Source organism: Bombina bombina, chromosome 2 (assembly GCF_027579735.1).
Source record: "Bombina bombina isolate aBomBom1 chromosome 2, aBomBom1.pri, whole genome shotgun sequence".
Taxonomy (NCBI): domain Eukaryota; kingdom Metazoa; phylum Chordata; class Amphibia; order Anura; family Bombinatoridae; genus Bombina; species Bombina bombina.
In genome coordinates this window covers 247929718-247949510 of record NC_069500.1, presented here as the reverse complement: position 1 = coordinate 247949510, position 19793 = coordinate 247929718, and positions in this window count along the sequence as shown.

Genomic DNA, 19793 nt, shown 5'->3' with positions numbered 1-19793 from the left:
AACCCCTAATCTGCCGCTCCGTAAACCGCCGCTACTTACATTATCCCTATGTACCCCTAATCTGCTGCCCCTAACACCGCCGACCCCTATATTATATTTATTAACCCCTAATCTGCCCCCCTCAACGTCGCCTCCACCTGCCTACACTTATTAACCCCTAATCTGCCGAGCGGACCACACTGCTATTATAATAAAGTTATTAACCCCTAATCCGCCTCACTAACCCTATAATAAATAGTATTAACCCCTAATCTGCCCTCCCTAACATCGCCGACACCTAACTTCAATTATTAACCCCTAATCTGCCGACCGGAGCTCACCGCTATTCTAATAAATGGATTAACCCCTAAAGCTAAGTCTAACCCTAACACTAACACCCCCCTAAGTTAAATATAATTTACATCTAACGAAATTAATTAAATAAATTATTCCTATTTAAAGATAAATACTTACCTGTAAAATAAATCCTAATATAGCTACAATATAAATTATAATTATATTATAGCTATTTTAGGATTAATATTTATTTTACAGGTAACTTTGTATTTATTTTAACCAGGTACAATAGCTATTAAATAGTTAAGAACTATTTAATAGCTAAAATAGTTAAAATTATTACAAAATTACCTGTAAAATAAATACTAACCTAAGTTACAATTAAACCTAACACTACACTATCAATAAATTAATTAAATAAACTACCTACAATTACCTACAATTAACCTAACACTACACTATCAATAAATTAATTAAATACAATTCCTACAAATAAATACAATTAAATAAACTAGCTAAAGTACAAAAAATAAAAAAGAACTAAGTTACAAAAAATAAAAAAATATTTACAAACATAAGAAAAATATTACAACAATTTTAAACTAATTACACCTACTCTAAGCCCCCTAATAAAACAACAAAGCCCCCCAAAATAAAAAATGCCCTACCCTATTCTAAATTACTAAAGTTAAAAGCTCTTTTACCTTACCAGCCCTTAACAGGGCCCTTTGCGGGGCATGCCCCAAGAAGTTCAGCTCTTTTGCCTGTAAAAAAAACATACAATACCCCCCCCAACATTACAACACACCACCCACATACCCCTAATCTAACCCAAAAAACCCTTAAATAAACCTAACACTAAGCCCCTGAAGATCATCCTACCTTGTCTTCACCTCACCAGGTATCACCGATCCGTCCTGGCTCCAAAATCTTCATCCAACCCAAGCGGGGGTTGGCGATCCATCATCCGGTGGCTGAAGAGGTCCAGAAGAGTCTCCAAAGTCTTCATCCTATCCGGGAAGAAGAGGCGATCCGGACCGGCAACCATCTTGATCCAAGCGGCATCTTCTATCTTCATCCGATGACGACCGGCTCCATCCTGAATCGGAATTCGAGGGACGCCATCTTGGATGACGTCCCTTAAAGGAACCGTCATTCTTCAGTTGGACGTCGCCGAAAGAAGATGGGTCCGCGGTGGAGGTCTTCAGGATGGAGCCGGTCGTCATCGGATGAAGATAGAAGATGCCGCTTGGATCAAGATGGTTGCCGGTCCGGATCGCCTCTTCTTCCCGGATAGGATGAAAACTTTGGAGACTCTTCTGGACCTCTTCAGCCACCGGATGATGGATCGCCAACCCCCGCTTGGGTTGGATGAAGATTTTGGAGCCAGGACGGATCGGTGATACCTGGTGAGGTGAAGACAAGGTAGGATGATCTTCAGGGGCTTAGTGTTAGGTTTATTTAAGGGGGGTTTGGGTTAGATTAGGGGTATGTGGGTGGTGGGTTGTAATGTTGGGGGGGGTATTGTATGTTTTTTTTTACAGGCAAAAGAGCTGAACTTCTTGGGGCATGCCCCGCAAAGGGCCCTGTTCAGGGCTGGTAAGGTAAAAGAGCTTTTAACTTTAGTAATTTAGAATAGGGTAGGGCATTTTTTATTTTGGGGGGCTTTGTTGTTTTATTAGGGGGCTTAGAGTAGGTGTAATTAGTTTAAAATTGTTGTAATATTTTTCTTATGTTTGTAAATATTTTTTTATTTTTTGTAACTTAGTTCTTTTTTATTTTTTGTACTTTAGCTAGTTTATTTAATTGTATTTATTTGTAGGAATTGTATTTAATTAATTTATTGATAGTGTAGTGTTAGGTTAATTGTAGGTAATTGTAGGTAGTTTATTTAATTAATTTATTGATAGTGTAGTGTTAGGTTTAATTGTAACTTAGGTTAGTATTTATTTTACAGGTAATTTTGTAATAATTTTAACTATTTTAGCTATTAAATAGTTCTTAACTATTTAATAGCTATTGTACCTGGTTAAAATAAATACAAAGTTACCTGTAAAATAAATATTAATCCTAAAATAGCTTTAATATAATTATAATTTATATTGTAGCTATATTAGGATTTATTTTACAGGTAAGTATTTATCTTTAAATAGGAATAATTTATTTAATAAGAGTTAATTAATTTCGTTAGATTAAAATTATATTTAACTTAGGGGGGTGTTAGTGTTAGGGTTAGACTTAGCTTTAGGGGTTAATCCATTTATTAGAATAGCGGTGAGCTCCGGTCGGCAGATTAGGGGTTAATAATTGAAGTTAGGTGTCGGCAATGTTAGGGAGGGCAGATTAGGGGTTAATACTATTTATTATAGGGTTAGTGAGGCGGATTAGGGGTTAATAACTTTATTATAGTAGCGCTCAGGTCCGCTCGGCAGATTAGGGGTTAATAAGTGTAGGCAGGTGGAGGCGACGTTGTGGGGAGCAGATTAGGGGTTAATAAATATAATATAGGGGTCGGCGGTGTTAGGGGGAGCAGATTAGGGGTACATAAGGATAACGTAGGTGGCGGTCGGCAGATTAGGGGTTAAAAAAATTTATTCGAGTGTCGGCGATGTGGGGGGACCTCGGTTTAGGGGTACATAGGTAGTTTATGGGTGTTAGTGTACTTTAGAGTACAGTAGTTAAGAGCTTTAGAAACCGGCGTTAGCCCAGAAAGCTCTTAACTACTGACTTTTTTCCTGCGGCTGGAGTTTTGTCGTTAGATGTCTAACGCTCACTTCAGAAACGACTCTAAATACCGGAGTTAGAAAAATCCCATTGAAAAGATAGGATACGCAATTGACGTAAGGGGATCTGCGGTATGGAAAAGTCGCGGCTGAAAAGTGAGCGTTAGACCCTATTTTGAGTGACTCCAAATACCGGCGGTAGCCTAAAACCAGCGTTAGGAGCCTCTAACGCTGGTTTTCACGGCTAACGCCAAACTCCAAATCTAGGTCTTAGCCTTCTTAGCCTACCAGACTCCTTATCCACACCATCAACTAGTTACGTTCTCTGGTTTACAAATCTTTAGGGCACACATAACTTTGCCCACATAGAGAGCAAGTGAAAGTGCTGAAACTTCACCTCTTGGTCCGCAGAGGTCTTTTGGTGTCTTTCAACACACGGATCTCAGGATCCTGACCCGGTTCCTCTATTGGGTCCTAGGGTTGGCGTTAGGGGGGTGACTGTAGTCTCTTTACGCGCAGGCTCCGGAGCTGCAATGTGCTTCCTGCCCCACCCCAACCGGAATCCCACTGTTTCTCGGAAAGTGTTATTTCTTTTGGCTATCTCTTCTGCTAGAAGAGTTTCTGAATTGTCTGCTCTCTCTTGTGAGTCTCCTTATCTGAGTTTCCATCAAGCTAAAGCTGTTTTGCCTAAAGTTGTGAATTCTAACAACATAAATAGGGAAATTGTTCTTCCTTCTTTGTGTCCTAATCCTAAGAATACTCTTGAAAGATCTTTACATTCTTTGGATGTGGTAAGAGCTTTGAAATAATATGTTGGTAAATATTTTTTTATTTTTTGTAACTTAGTTCTTTTTTATTTTTTGTACTTTAGCTAGTTTATTTAATTGTATTTATTTGTAGGAATTGTATTTAATTAATTTATTGATAGTGTAGTGTTAGGTTAATTGTAGGTAATTGTAGGTAGTTTATTTAATTAATTTATTGATAGTGTAGTGTTAGGTTTAATTGTAACTTAGGTTAGTATTTATTTTACAGGTAATTTTGTAATAATTTTAACTATTTTAGCTATTAAATAGTTCTTAACTATTTAATAGCTATTGTACCTGGTTAAAATAAATACAAAGTTACCTGTAAAATAAATATTAATCCTAAAATAGCTATAATATAATTATAATTTATATTGTAGCTATATTAGGATTTATTTTACAGGTAAGTATTTATCTTTAAATAGGAATAATTTATTTAATAAGAGTTAATTAATTTCGTTAGATTAAAATTATATTTAACTTAGGGGGGTGTTAGTGTTAGGGTTAGACTTAGCTTTAGGGGTTAATCCATTTATTAGAATAGCGGTGAGCTCCGGTCGGCAGATTAGGGGTTAATAATTGAAGTTAGGTGTCGGCGATGTTAGGGAGGGCAGATTAGGGGTTAATACTATTTATTATAGGGTTAGTGAGGCGGATTAGGGGTTAATAACTTTATTATAGTAGCGCTCAGGTCCGCTCGGCAGATTAGGGGTTAATAAGTGTAGGCAGGTGGAGGCGACGTTGTGGGGGGCAGATTAGGGGTTAATAAATATAATATAGGGGTCGGCTGTGTTAGGGGGAGCAGATTAGGGGTACATAAGGATAACGTAGGTGGCGGTCGGCAGATTAGGGGTTAAAAAAATTAATTCGAGTGTCGGCGATGTGGGGGGACCTCGGTTTAGGGGTACATAGGTAGTTTATGGGTGTTAGTGTACTTTAGAGTACAGTAGTTAAGAGCTTTAGAAACCGGCGTTAGCCCAGAAAGCTCTTAACTACTGACTTTTTTCCTGCGGCTGGAGTTTTGTCGTTAGATGTCTAACGCTCACTTCAGAAACGACTCTAAATACCGGAGTTAGAAAAATCCCATTGAAAAGATAGGATACGCAATTGACGTAAGGGGATCTGCGGTATGGAAAAGTCGCGGCTGAAAAGTGAGCGTTAGACCCTATTTTGAGTGACTCCAAATACCGGCGGTAGCCTAAAACCAGCGTTAGGAGCCTCTAACGCTGGTTTTCACGGCTAACGCCAAACTCCAAATCTAGGTCTTAGCCTTCTTAGCCTACCAGACTCCTTATCCACACCATCAACCAGTTACGTTCTCTGGTTTACAAATCTTTAGGGCACACATAACTTTGCCCACATAGAGAGCAAGTGAGAGTGCTGAAACTTCACCTCTTGGTCCGCAGAGGTCTTTTGGTGTCTTTCAACACACGGATCTCAGGATCCTGACCCGGTTCCTCTATTGGGTCCTAGGGTTGGCGTTAGGGGGGGTGACTGTAGTCTCTTTACGCGCAGGCTCCGGAGCTGCAATGTGCTTCCTGCCCCACCCCAACCGGAATCCCACTGTTTCTCGGAAAGTGTTATTTCTTTTGGCTATCTCTTCTGCTAGAAGAGTTTCTGAATTGTCTGCTCTCTCTTGTGAGTCTCCTTATCTGAGTTTCCATCAAGCTAAAGCTGTTTTGCCTAAAGTTGTGAATTCTAACAACATAAATAGGGAAATTGTTGTTCCTTCTTTGTGTCCTAATCCTAAGAATACTCTTGAAAGATCTTTACATTCTTTGGATGTGGTAAGAGCTTTGAAATATTATGTTGAGGCTACTAAAGATTTCAGACAGACTTCTAGTTTATTTGTTATTTTTTTGGTTTCAGGAAAGGTCAGAAAGCCTCTGCCATTTCTTTGGCATCTTGGTTGAAACTTTTGATTCACAAAGCTTATTTAGAGGCGGGGCAGTCTCCACCTCAGAGAATTACAGCTCATTCTACTAGATCAGTTGCCACTTCTTGGGCTTTTAAGAATGAAGCTTCAGTTGATTAAATTTGCAAAGCAGCAACTTGGTCTTCTTTGCATACTTTTACTAAATTTTACCATTTTGATGTGTTTGCTTCCTCGGAAGCAGCCTTTGGTGGAAAGGTTCATCAGGCAGTTGCCTGTTTGATTCTAGTGCCTTTGATTTGAGTTTTTTTTTTAATTTTTAAGAAAACTTGATTATTTTTTTAGATTTAATTTCTCAGCGAATTTAGCTGTTGTTATTTTATCCCTCCCTCCCTAGTGACTCGTGGATTTCCACATCTTGGGTATCATATCCCATACGTCACTATTTAATGGACTCTTGACACTTGCATGAAAGAAAACATAATTTAACTTACCTGATAAATTCATTTTTTTCATAGTGGCAAGAGTCCATGAGACCCACCCTATTTTTTGTGGTTATGATTTTTTGTATAAAGCACTTTATTTTTTCCAGTTCCTCTTTATTTATGCTTTTTACTCCTTGTTTTACATCTCACTTCTTGGCTCCAAGTTAAACTAAGGTATGAGTGAGGTAGTAGGTGTATTTATAAGCATTTTGAGATTTGGGAAACTTTCCCCCCTCCTGGTAGGAATGTATATCCCATACATCACTAGCTCATGGACTCTTGCCACTATGAAAGAAATGAATTTATCAGGTAAGTTCTTACATAAATTATGTTTTCAAGCTTCCTATCTACAGGATTCTTAAAAGAAGTACTGTCTTCCAAAGGAATAGTAGTTCGTTTAGCAAGAGTGGAAATTGCCCCATAAACTCTAGGAACTGTTCTGAATTGGCTAGAGGCAAAGGATACAATTTCTTAAACCTAGCAGAAGGGTTAAAAGAGGTATCAGGCTTAGACCATTCTTTAGCAATCACATTAGAGATAGCGTTAGAAATAGGAAATACTTCATGAGTAATAACTGTAGTCTTAAATACAGAATTTAGACAATTACTAGCTTTATCATCAGGAGGTTTTGACTCCTTAATACCCAAAGTAAACAAAACTTCCTTTAGGAGAGAACGAATATATTCTATCTTAAATAAAAAAGATTTGTCTATCTGTCTCTGACATGGCATCCTCTGAATTAGAGGATACATCAGTATGCTGAAGGTCAGAACTTAATTCACTAGATTTAGGAAAATGTTGCAAAACGCTTTTACGTTTATTTGAAGGCGGAATAGCAGTCATTGCCTTCTCTATAGCTGCAGCAATAAATCTTTCATTATTGCAGTAATGCTATGTACATTAAACTGAGATGGAATAACAGTGGGTGTATTTGTACTCATAGATATATTATCAGCATTTAACAATTTGTCAAAACATAATTGAGCTGAAGATTTTAGATCAGCTTTTTTTTACAACAAACATTCTTGGCTTTGGTAGGTACGTGTTCAGGCAGCTCAAATCCTATGATAACATCAGAGGCATGTTCAGTTTGAGACATAATTGCAAAAAACTAAATTTAAATATATATATATATATATATCTGCAAATTTATATCCTTGCTCCTATATATTATATATATATATATATATATAACAGGCTTGAGAGAATGGAAAACAGAGCGAAAATTTATAAAAAAAAAAAAAAAACACTGCATGAAAGCTCTTTATGTTATTTCCGAGAACACTGGGGGCGCGATCCAATATACGTGCAGGTTTTGGCGCAAGCGTGGAAACCTGCGCCGCCCGTAGTTTCAGCTCGCAACTCGAGCTATCACATATACGGCGCCGTCAGATGCTAAAGTGCCGTAAGTCTGACAAACTAGCGATGTCCAGAAATCTGCGTAAGTACAAATTTCTGGAGTCGCCAGTGACTTACGGCACTTTAGAAACTGCCGCCTATAAAAAAACTGACTAAATTATAAAATCACCCGTAACTGTCTATCACGCCTCCCAAACATAGCCCGACATGTATACCCCTCTATCCGCAATCCCCCCTCCCACTCCTAACAATAAATGTATTAACCCCTAAACCGCCGCTCCCGGACCCCGCCGCCAGCTACATTAACTATATTACCCCCTAATATGACCCCCCTACACCGCCGCCACCTATTTTAACTATATTACCCCCTAATGTGAGCCCCCTACCCCGCCGCCACCTACATTATATGTACTACCCCCTAATCTGACCCCCTTACACCACCGCCACCTATATTAAATGCCTAACCCCCTAATGTGAGCCCCCTACACTGCCGCCACCTACATTAAAATTATTTACCCCTAATGTAATCCCCCTACACCACCGCCATCTATATTAAAATTATTACCCCCTAATGTGAGCCCCCTACCCCGCCGCCACCTATTTTAACTACATTACCCCCTAATCTAATACCCCTACACCGCCGCCACCTATAATAAATGTATTACCCCCCTAAAATACTAAAATGTCCCTACCCTAAACTAAATTACAAACAGCCCTGAAAAGGGCCTTTTGTGTGGCATTGCCCCAAAGTAACCAGCTCTATTACCAGCCCTTAAAAGGGTCTTTTGCGGGGCATTGCCCCAAAGTAACCAGCTCTATTACCAGCCCTTAAAAGGGCCTTTTGCGGGGCATTGTCACAAAGTAATCAGCTCTTTTACCTGCAATCTAATCCCCCTACACCGCCGCCACCTATATTAAATATATTAACCCCGAATCTGACCCCCCTACACCGCCGCCGCCACATATATTAACTATATTAACCCTAATTATATTTGGGTTAATATAGTTAATATAGTTATTATATATATTATTAATACAGTTAATAATTAATATAGTTATTATATTATATATTAACCCTATCTAACTCTAACACCCCTAACTTAATTATTATTAATATAATATAATTAATAATTACATTGTAGCTATTTTAGGGTTTATATTTATTTTACAGGTAACTTGGTATTTATTTTAACTAGGTACAATAGCTATTAAATAGTTAATAACTATTTAATAGCTACCTAGTTAAAATAATTACCAAATTACCTGTAAAATAAATCCTAACCTAAGTTACAAATACACCTACACTATCAATAAATTTATTAAATAAACTACAAATATCTAAACTAAAATACAATTAAATACCCTAAACTAAATTACACCTAATCTAAGCCCCCTAATAAAATAACAAAGCCCCCCAAAATAAAAAAAATTCCCTACCCTAATCTAAATTACAAAAAGTAATCAGCTCTATTACCAGCCCTTAAAAGGGCCTTTTGTGGGGCATTGCCCCAAAGTAATTAGCTCTTTTACCTGTAAAAAAAAAAAAAAAAAAAAAACCCCATTAAAACCCACCACCCACATACCCCTACTCTAACCCACCCAATCCCCCCTTAAAAAAACCTAAGTCTAACCCCCAAGTGCTCCTTACCTGTCCTGAAGACTGGCGGAGAAGGTCCTGTTCAAGGCGGAGAAGTCTTCTTCCAGGAGGCGACCTCTTATTCCAGGAACCAGCCGGCATGGAGCGGAGGAGTTGATGACCGCGGAGCTGAAGACCGTCCTCCCTGGAACTGAAGACCGGTGATGCAGGACCTGAAGATCGGCGACGCTGGAACTGAAGACCGGAGCCATGGAGCGTGGATGATCCTCTTCATACGATCGCCGCCGTACACTAAATCGGAATTCAAGGTACGCGATTAAAAATGGCGTCCCTTGAATTCCTATTGGCTGATTTGAGCCTTCAAATTCAAATCAGCCAATCGGATGAAAGCTACTTTAATTCTATTGGCTGATTTGATTAGCCAATAGAAAAAGAGCTACTGTAATTCTATTGGCTGATTAGCCAATAGAATTACAGTAGCTCTTATTCTATTGGCTATTAAAATCACCCAATAGAATTAAACATACAATACCCCCCCTAACATTACAACCCACCACCCACATACCAATAATCTAACCCAAACCCCCCTTAAAAAACCTAACACTAAGCCCCTGAAGATCTCCCTACCTTATCTTCACCACGCCGGGTATCACCGATCCGTCCAGAAGAGGGTCCGAAGTCTTCATCCTATCCGGCAAGAAGAGGTCCAGAAGAGGCTCCGAAGTCTTCATCCTATCCGGCAAGAAGAGGACATCCGGACCGGTAGACATGTTCATCCAGGCGGCGTCTTCTATCTTCATCCATCTGGCGCGGAGCAGGACCATCTTGAAGCAGCCGACTCGGATCCATCCTCTTCTTCCGGCGACTCCCGACGAATGAAGGTTCCTTTAAGTGACGTCATCCAAGATGGCGTCCCTCGAATTCCGATTGGCTGATAGGATTCTATCAGCCAATCGGAATTAAGGTAGGAAAAATCTGATTGGCTGATTGAATCAGCCAATCAGATTCAAGTTCATTCAGCCAATCAGATTTTTCCTACCTTAATTCCGATTGGCTGATAGAATCCTATCAGCCAATCGGAATTCGAGGGACGCCATCTTGGATGACGTCACTTAAAGGAACCTTCATTCGTCGGGAGTCGCCGGAAGAAGAGGATGGACCCGCGTTGGCTGCTTCAAGATGGTCCCGCTCCGCGCCGGATGGATGAAGATAGAAGACGCCGCCTGGATGAACATGTCTACCAGTCCAGATGTCCTCTTCTTGCCGGATAGGATGAAGATTTCGGACCCTCTTCTGGACCTCTTCTTGCCGGATAGGATGAAGACTTCGGACCCTCTTCTGGATGGATCGGTGATACCCGGTGTGGTGAAGACAAGATAGGGAGATCTTCAGGGGCTTAGTGTTAGGTTTTTTAAGGGGGGTTTGAGTTAGATTAGGGGTATGTGGGTGGTGGGTTGTAATGTTGGGGGGGGTATTGTATGTTTTTTTTTAAATGCAAAAGAGCTGATGACTTTGGGGCATGCCCCGCAAAAGGCCCCCTTTTAAGGGCTGGTAAGGTAAAAGAGCTGTTAACTTTTTATTTAGAATAGGGTAGGGCATTTTGTTATTTTGGGGGGCTTTGTTATTTTTTTAGGGGGCTTAGAGTAGGTGTAATTAGTTTAAAATTCTTGTAATCTTTTTTAATTTTTTGTAATTTAGTGGGGGGTTTTTGTAGTTTAGTTGAATTAATTGTAGATAATTGTAGGTAGTTTAGTTAATTAATTTATTGATATTGTAGTGTTAGGTTTAATTGTAACTTAGGTTAGGATTTATTTTACAGGTAATTTTGTAATTATTTTAACTAGGTAGCTATTAAATAGTAAATAACTATTTAATAGCTATTGTACCTAGTAAAATAAATATGTAGCTATATTAGGGTTTATTTTACAGGTAAGTATTTAGCTTTAAATAGGATTAATTTATTTAATAAGATTTATTTTACTTCGTTAGATTTAAATTATATTTAACTTAGGGGGGTGTTAGGGTTAGGGTTAGACTTTAGGGCTTTAGGGGTTAATACATTTATTAGAGTAGCGGCAAGGTCCGGTCGGCAGATTAGGGGTTAATAAGTGTAGGTAAGGTAGCGGCGACGTTGGGGGCGGCAGATTAGGGGTTAATAAATATAATATAGGGGTCGGCGATGTTAGGGGCAGCAGATTAGGGGTACATAGGTATTATGTAGGTTGCGGCGATGTACGCAGCGGCAGATTAGGGGTTAATAATAAAATGCAGGGGTCAGCGATAGCGGGGGCGGCAGATTAGGGGTTAATAAGTGTAAGGTTAGGGGTGTTTAGACTCGGGGTACATGTTAGGGTGTTAGGTGCAGACTTAGGAAATGTTTCCCCATAGGAAACAATGGGGCTGCGTTAGGAGCTGAACGCTGCTTTTTTACAGGTGTTAGGTTTTTTTTCAGCTCAAACTGCCCCATTATTTCCTATGGGGGAATCGTGCACGAGCACGTTTTTTAAGCTGGCCGCGTCCGTAAGCAACGCTGGTATTGAGAGTTGAAGTGGCGGTAAATTATGTTCTACGCTCCCTTTTTGGAGCCTAACGCAGCCCTTCAGAGAACTCTCAATACCAGCGTTGTTTAAAAGGTGCGGGGGGGGGGAAAACACGCGTAGCTAACGCACCCCTTCTAATGCAAAACTCTAAATCTAGCGGTTAGGGTTTATTTTATAGGTAAGTTAATATTATTAATATTATTTAGATTTATTTTAATAATAATTAAGTTAGGGGTGTTAGAGTTAGATAGGGTTAATATAGTTAATATATAATATAATAACTATATTAATAATATATATAATATAATAACTATATTAACTATATTAACTATATTAACCCTAATATAATTAGGGTTAATATAGTTAATATAGGTGGCGGCGGTGTAGGGGGGTCAGATTAGGGGTTAATATATTTAATATAGGTGGGGGCTGTGTAGGGGGATTGTAGGGGGATTAATATAGGTGGCAGCGGCGGTGTAGGGGGGTCAGATTCGGGTTTAATATATTTAATATAGGTGGCGGCGGTGTAGAGGGATTAGATTAGGGGTTAATATATTTAATTTAGGTGGCGGCGGTGTAGGGGGATTAGATTAGGGGGTAATACATTTATTATAGGTGGCGGCGGTGTAGAGGGATTAGATTACAGGTAAAAGAGCTGATTACTTTGTGACAATGCCCAGCAAAAGGCCCTTTTAAGGGCTGGTAAAAGAGCTGATTACTTTGGGGCAATGCCCCGCAAAAGGCCCTTTTAAGGGCTGGTAATAGAGCTGGTTACTTTGGGGCAATGCCACGCAAAAGGCCCTTTTCAGGGTTATTTGTAGGGTTAGACTTAGGTTTAGTGGTAGGGAAATTTTAGTATTTTAAAGGTTAATAAATTTAATATAGGGGGATTAGATTAGGGGTTAATAATTTTAATATAGGTGGCGGCGGTGTAAGGGGGTCAGATTAGGGGTTAATATAGTTTAAATAGGTGGCGGCGGTGTAGGGGGCTCACATTAGCGGTTAATATAGTTTAAATAGGTGGCGGCGGTGTAGGGGGCTCACATTAGGGGGTAATATAGTTTAAATAGGTGGCGGCGGTGTAGGGGGATCATATTAGGGGGTAATATAGTTTAAATAGGTGGCGGCGTTGTAGGGGGCTCACATTAGGGGGTAATAAATTTAATATAGATGGCGGCGGCGTAGGGGGATCACATTAGGGGGTTAGACATTTAATGTAGGTGGCAGCGGGGTCCGGGAGCGGCGGTTTAGGGGTTAAACACTTTATTAGGGATGCGGCGGGGGATCGCGGTTGACAGTTAGATAGACATTGCGCATGCGTTAGGTGTTAGGTTTTATTTTGCAGCCAGTTTAGGGAGTTACGGGGCTCCAGTACACAGCGTAAGGCTTACTACGCCTGCATTTTGTGGCGAGGTGAAAATGGAGTAAGATTTCTCCATTTTCGCCGCGTAAGTCCTTACGCTGTATATTGGATACCAAACTGCGCTGGTTTGGTATACCTGTCTATGGGCCAAAAAACTACGGCCGAAGGCAGAAATATACGAGTGTAACTTCTAGGTTACTCTGTATATAGGATACCAAACCAGCGCAATATTTGGCATCGCCGGCTTTTGCGGGCAACGCTGCATATCGGATCGGGCCCTGGATGAGCTGGGAGCGGAGAAATTTTAGGCGGGAAATTTTTGTGGCCAAAAAAAGGTGCAAAATTATCACACGTCACGCTATGACATAAATAGCATTATCACATGTGCGACATGCAAAGCTGTAGTGAATTTCTAATATACCTCTCACTCTAAAAAGCAGGTAAGAACTTTGATTTTAAATACAAAAAAACAAAATGTACCTAAATAAAGCCTAATGGATACTTCTATTATAGCTGCATAAAATATGATTATCAACATTCCATGAGACTAACATAATACTTAGCATCCTAATTTATAAATAAATTACTAGCTCCAAAAAAAACCTGTATGTTTCACAGACTCTACCAACCTTGACAAATATTTATCCACAAATAAAGTCTCTAAAAAAGAGCACTGAATTACTTTTTTGTGTAAAAAAAAAAAAGATACATTTTCATACCTACCTTTAAGACACCCATCCACATATAGCAGACAGCCAAACCAGTACTGAAACATATCAGCAGAGGTAATAGTAAGAGAGTATAATGTCCATCTCTAAAGGGAGGCAGCAGATGAATCCCTGTGACCGTTTTACAGAGAGTCTTATGAAAAGCTTTCCCATAGGCGAAAACATGGTATCATCAGGCAATACTCCCTTCACATCCCTCAGACAAACACTGCACTTAGAGAGGAACTGGGCTTCAATATGCTTAGAAGCGACCCAAGCACATCATGCTTCACCACCTCCTAAGGAGGAAAAGTTTTTTAAAACTGAGGTATGAGTGAGGTGGGAGGTGTATTTATAGGCATTTGAGGTTTGGGAAGCTTTGCCCCCTCCTGGTAGGAATGTATATCCCATCAGTAACTAGCTCATGGACTCACGTCACCTATATGAAAGAAAAGCAGTTTTTTTAAATCCCTTTATGGTTACTTGTGGACTTCCACAGCTTGGGTATTAGTTCCAATGAGTAATGGATTGTCGACTCTCGCCACCTATATGAAAGAAAACATCATTTATACTTATCTAATAAATTCATTCCTTTTATGTTTGCGAGAGTCAATGAGCCCCCACCCTTTTCTTGGGTTTGATTTTAAGCACATCTTTTTTCCCTGCTCTTTTTGGGCTCTTATTCCTTCTTAACCTCACTACTTGGCTATACGTTAGACTAAGGCAGAGCTTTCCAAACTTGTTATGTTGGTGACACACTTTTTAGACCTACATCATTTCGTGACACAGTAATTCAGTTGTACTGGCAAACCGGAGGTTAAACTAACTTGTTTTAAGAGATACGGACACATACATAAATGATATAATAACAAAATGTATTTACAAGTAACAGTATGTTTGTGCAAGAATAAAAAAAATAATAATAAGACCAATAGCTACTAACTATTTTAATGGGTTGTATGAGGTTGAAGGGATGAACAGTTTCTGAATATTTGGTGGAATATTAGATAAAGACACCCGCATTTCATCATCAAACATTTTTAAGCTTCCACTTCCTATCCATATATCAAGCGCAGGAGCAGCAATGCACTACTGGGAGCTAGTTGCAAAAAAAACCCACTGACTTCAGCTCAGCGCTTAAGCTCCCGCCCTCAGAGCTCGGTGAGTCCGACTGACTACTGCCCACCCTGCAAACACACTGCTGTCCCACTCACTGACTACACGTGCAGTCACGAGCCAATTAAGGAGACTACACATGCAGTCAGGAGCCAATGTGCCAATGGGAATAGTTTCAGTTCCCACTGAGCTGCGTCAATAGTTTAAGATGATCTGTGACCCCTAGGTATCAATCACATGTCAACCATATGATATGCGTCAGAAACCAAAAAAATAAAAATAAATTAAATTTGTGCTGAAGCAGGGACACACCTACACACTGCTGCCGACACACTAGTGTGTCCCGACACACAGTTTGGAAAGCACTGGACTAAGGTATTTATCAGGTGGGAGGGGTTTTATAGGGCTCTTGGGGTTTTGGAGACTTTGCCTCCTCCTAGTGGTAGGAATGTAATTCCAATGAGTAATGGATCGTGGACTCTCGCCAACATGAAAGAAATTAATTTATCAGGTTAGTATAAATTATATTTTCTTATTGAAAATTCACTTGCCTGGTGATTTTTCTGCATTACCAGGGCTTATCTATACTTATTTCCTTATTTAGAAAATGTGATATCTAGTAATTATAAACGTTCCCAGTGCTTAAATATATTAAATTCTTGACTGGGCATTCTTCATATATGGTGATTTATTAGCATTACCAGGATTTATCCATACTTAACCATTATATGGAAATTTTCATTTCTGATGAAAGCTCAACGTTCCCAGTGTTTAAAGGGACATATGTCTGCAAAAAGATAAGTGTGCTTGTTGTTAAAGGCTGATCTGATTTCTTCAGCTCAACTATGTGGCTATTTTATTATTTTGTTACATTCTGACAATATTTCTATGAGTATAAATGCTATCACTTTTAATATTTCTTTCATGTAATTGGCAAGAGTCCATGAGCTAGCGACGTATGGGATATACAATCCTACCAGGAGGGGCAGTTTCCCAAACCTCAAAATGCCTATAAATACACCCCTCACCACACCCACAATTTAGTTTTTACAAACTTTGCCTCCTATGGAGGTGGTGAAGTAAGTTTGTGCTAAGATTTCTATGTTGATATGCGCTTCTCAGCAATGTTGAAGCCAGATTCCTCTCAGAGTACAGCGAATGTCAGAGGGACGTGAAGGGAGTATCACTTATTGAATACGATGATTTCCCTAAAGGGGGTCTATTTCATAGGTACTCTGTTATCGGTCGTAGAGATTCATCTCCTACCTCCCTTTTCAGATCGACGATATACTCTCAATTTACCATTACCTCTACTGATAACTGTTTCAGTACTGGTTTGGCTATCTGCTATATGTGGATGGGTCTCTTTTGGTAAGTATGTTTTTTATTACTTAAGACACCTCAGCTATGGTTTGGCACTTTATGCATTTATATAAAGTTCTAAATATATGTATTGTACTTATATTTGCCATGAGTCAGGTTCATGTATTTCCTTCTGCAGACTGTCAATTTCATATTTGGGGAATATAAACATTTTTTAAGGAAATTTATTTCTTACCTGGGGTTTTGTCTTTTTTTCAATTGACTACTTCTTGCAAATTGCGGGCGGTATTAGGCCTGCGGGTGCGCCAAATGCTAAACTTTATTGCGTCATTCTTGGTGCGAGAATTTTTTTGGCGCGAAAAATACGTCTATGACGCAACTTCATTATAAACTTTATTGGTTCCAAAAAAGTTTTCAGTTAAGTTGTGTGTCATACTTGGCGCTAAACTTTTTCATTATTTCAATACTCCATTGATATTTGCCTCTTGCCTTTTTCTCTATTTGCATTTTTTCCCATTCCTGAAACTGTCATGTAAGGAAATTGATCATTTTGCTTTATATGTTGTTTTTTCTTTTACATTTTGCAAGATGTCTCAATCTGATCCTGCCTCAGAAGTTTCTGCTGGAACATTGCTGCCTGACATCGGTTCTACCAAAGCTAAGTGCATTTGTTGTAAGATTGTGGAAATTATTTCGCCGAATGTCATTTGTAATAGTTGTCATGATAAACTTTTACATGCAGATAGTGTGTCCATCAGTAATAGTACATTGCCAGTTGCAGTTCCTTCAACTTCAAGTGTACATGATATACCTATGAATTTTAAAGAATTAGTTTCTGATTCTATCCAGAAGGTTTTGTCTGCATTTCCACCTTCTAATAAACGTAAAAGGTCTTTTAAAACTTCTCATTCAGTTGATGAAATTTCAAATGACCAACAACATAATAATTTATCCTCTTCGGATGAGGATCTATCTGATACAGAAGATCCTTCCTCAGACATTGACACTGACAAATCTACTTATTTATTTAAAATAGAGTATATGCGTTCTTTATTAAAAGAAGTGTTAATTACTTTGGATATTGAGGTAACCAGTCCTCTTGACGTTTAAATGCTGTTTTTAAACCTCCTGTCGTTTTCCTATTCCTGAGGCTATTTCTGATATGATTTCTAAGGAATGGAATAAGCCAGGTACTTCTTTTATTCCTTCTTCAAGGTTTAAAAAATTGTATCCTTTACCAGCAAATTCTATAGAGTTTTGGGAAAAAATCCCCAAAGTTGATGGGGTTATTTCTACTCTTGCTAAACGTACCACTATTCCTATGGAAGATAGTACTTCCTTTAAGGATCCTTTAGATAGGAAGCTTGACTCTTATCTAAGGAAGGCCTATTTATATTCAGGTCATCTTCTCAGACCTGCAATTTCTTTGGCTGATGTTGAGGCTGCATCAACTTTCTGGTTGGAGAATTTAGCGCAACAAGAATTGGATTCTGACGTATCTAGCATTATTCGCTTACTGCAACATGCTAATCATTTTATTTGTGATGCCATTTTTTATATTATCAAAATTGATGTTAGATCCATTGTGGCTTAAATCTTGGAATGCTGATATGACATCTAAATCTAAATTACTATCTCTTTCTTTCCAAGGTAATAATTTATTTGGTTCTCAGCTGGATTCTATTATTTCAACTGTCACTGGGGGAAAGGGAGTTTTTCTGCCTCAGGATAAAAAACCTAAGGGTAAATCTAAGGCTTCTAACCGTTTTTGTTCCTTTCGTCAAAATAAGGAACAAAAACGTAATCCTTCCCCCAAGGAATCTGTTTCCAATTGGAAGCCTTCCTCAAATTGGAATAAATCCAAGCCATTTAAGAAACCAAAGTCAGCCCCTAAGTCTGCATGAAGGTGCGGCCCTCATTCCAGCTCAGCTGTTAGGGGACAGATTAAGGTTTTTTAAGGATATTTGGATAAATTCTGTCCAAAATCAATGGATTCAGAGCATTGTCTCTCAAGGGTATCAAATAGGATTCAGAGTAAGACCTCCTTTGAGAAGATTTTTTATCTCACGTATCCCCAGCAAATCCAGTAAAGCTCAGGCTTTCCTGAAGTGTGTTTAAGACCTGGAATCTTCAGGGGTAATCATGCCAGTTCCTTTTCAGGAACAAGGTTTGGGGTTTTATTCAAATCTATTCATTGTCCCAAAGAAGGAAAATTTATTCAGACCGGTTCTGGAACTGAAAATTTTGAATCGTTATGTAAGAGTACCAACTTTCAAGATGGTGACTATAAGGACTATTCTGCCTTTTGTTCAGCGAGGACATTATATGTCCACAATAGACTTGCAGGATGCATACTTTCATATTCCAATTCATCCAGAACATTATCAGTTTCTGAGATTCTCTTTTCTAGACAAGCATTACCAATTTGTTGCTCTTCCATTTGGCCTAGCAACAGCTCCAAGAATCTTTTCAAAGGTTCTAGGTGCCCTACTCTCTGTAATCAGAGAACAGGGTATTGCGGTGTTTCCTTATTTGGACGATATCTTGGTTACTAGCTCAGTCTTTATGTTCTGCAGAATCTCACACGAATCAACTAGTGTTGTTTCTTCGGAAACATGGTTGGAGGATCAATTTACCAAAAAGTTTCTTGATTCCTCAGACAATGGTCACCTTTTTAGGCTTCCAGATAGATTCAGTGTCCATGACTCTGTCTCTAACAGACAAGAGACGTTTAAAATTGGTTTCAGCCTGCCGGCACCTTCAGTCTCAGTCATTCCCTTCAGTGGCTATGTGCATGGAAGTTTTAGGTTTCATGACTGCAGCATCGGACGCGATCCCCTTTGCTCGTTTTCACATGAGACCTCTAAAGCTTTGTATGCTGAACCAATGGTGCAGGGATTATACAAAGATTAATATCCTTAAATCCCAATGTACGACACTCTCTGACGTGGTGGATAGATCACCATTGTTTAGTTCAAGGGGCTTCTTTTGTTCGGCCAACGTGGACTGTGATCACAATAGATGCGAGTCTTTCAGGTTGGGGAGCTGTTTGGGGATCTCTGACAGCACAAGGGGTTTGGAAATCTCAAGAGGCGAGATTACCAATAAATATTTTAGAACTCTGTGCAATTCTCAGAGCTCTTTAGTTTTGGCCTTCAGTTAAAGAGAGAACCGTTCATTTGTTTTCAGACAGACAATATCACAACAGTGGCATATGTCAATCATCAGGGTGGGACTCACAGTCCCCAAGCTATGAAAGAAGTATCTTGGATACTTGCTTGGGCGGAATACAGCTCCTGTCTAATCTCTGCAGTGCATATCCCAGGTGTAGACAATTGGGAGGCGCATTATCATCATGGAACAATCGTTTGTGTTGCTGGTGGCTCCAGCATGGCCACACAGGTTTTGGTATGCGGATCTGGTTCGGATGTCCAGTTGCCAGCCTTGGCCACTTCCGTTAAGGCCGGACCTACTGTCTCAAGGTCCGTTTTTCTATCAGGATCTCAAATCATTAAATTTGAAGGTATGGAAATTGAACGCTTAGTACTAAGTCACAGAGGTTTCTCTGACTCAGTGATTAATACTATGTTACAAGCTCGTAAATCTGTCTCTAGAAAGATTTATT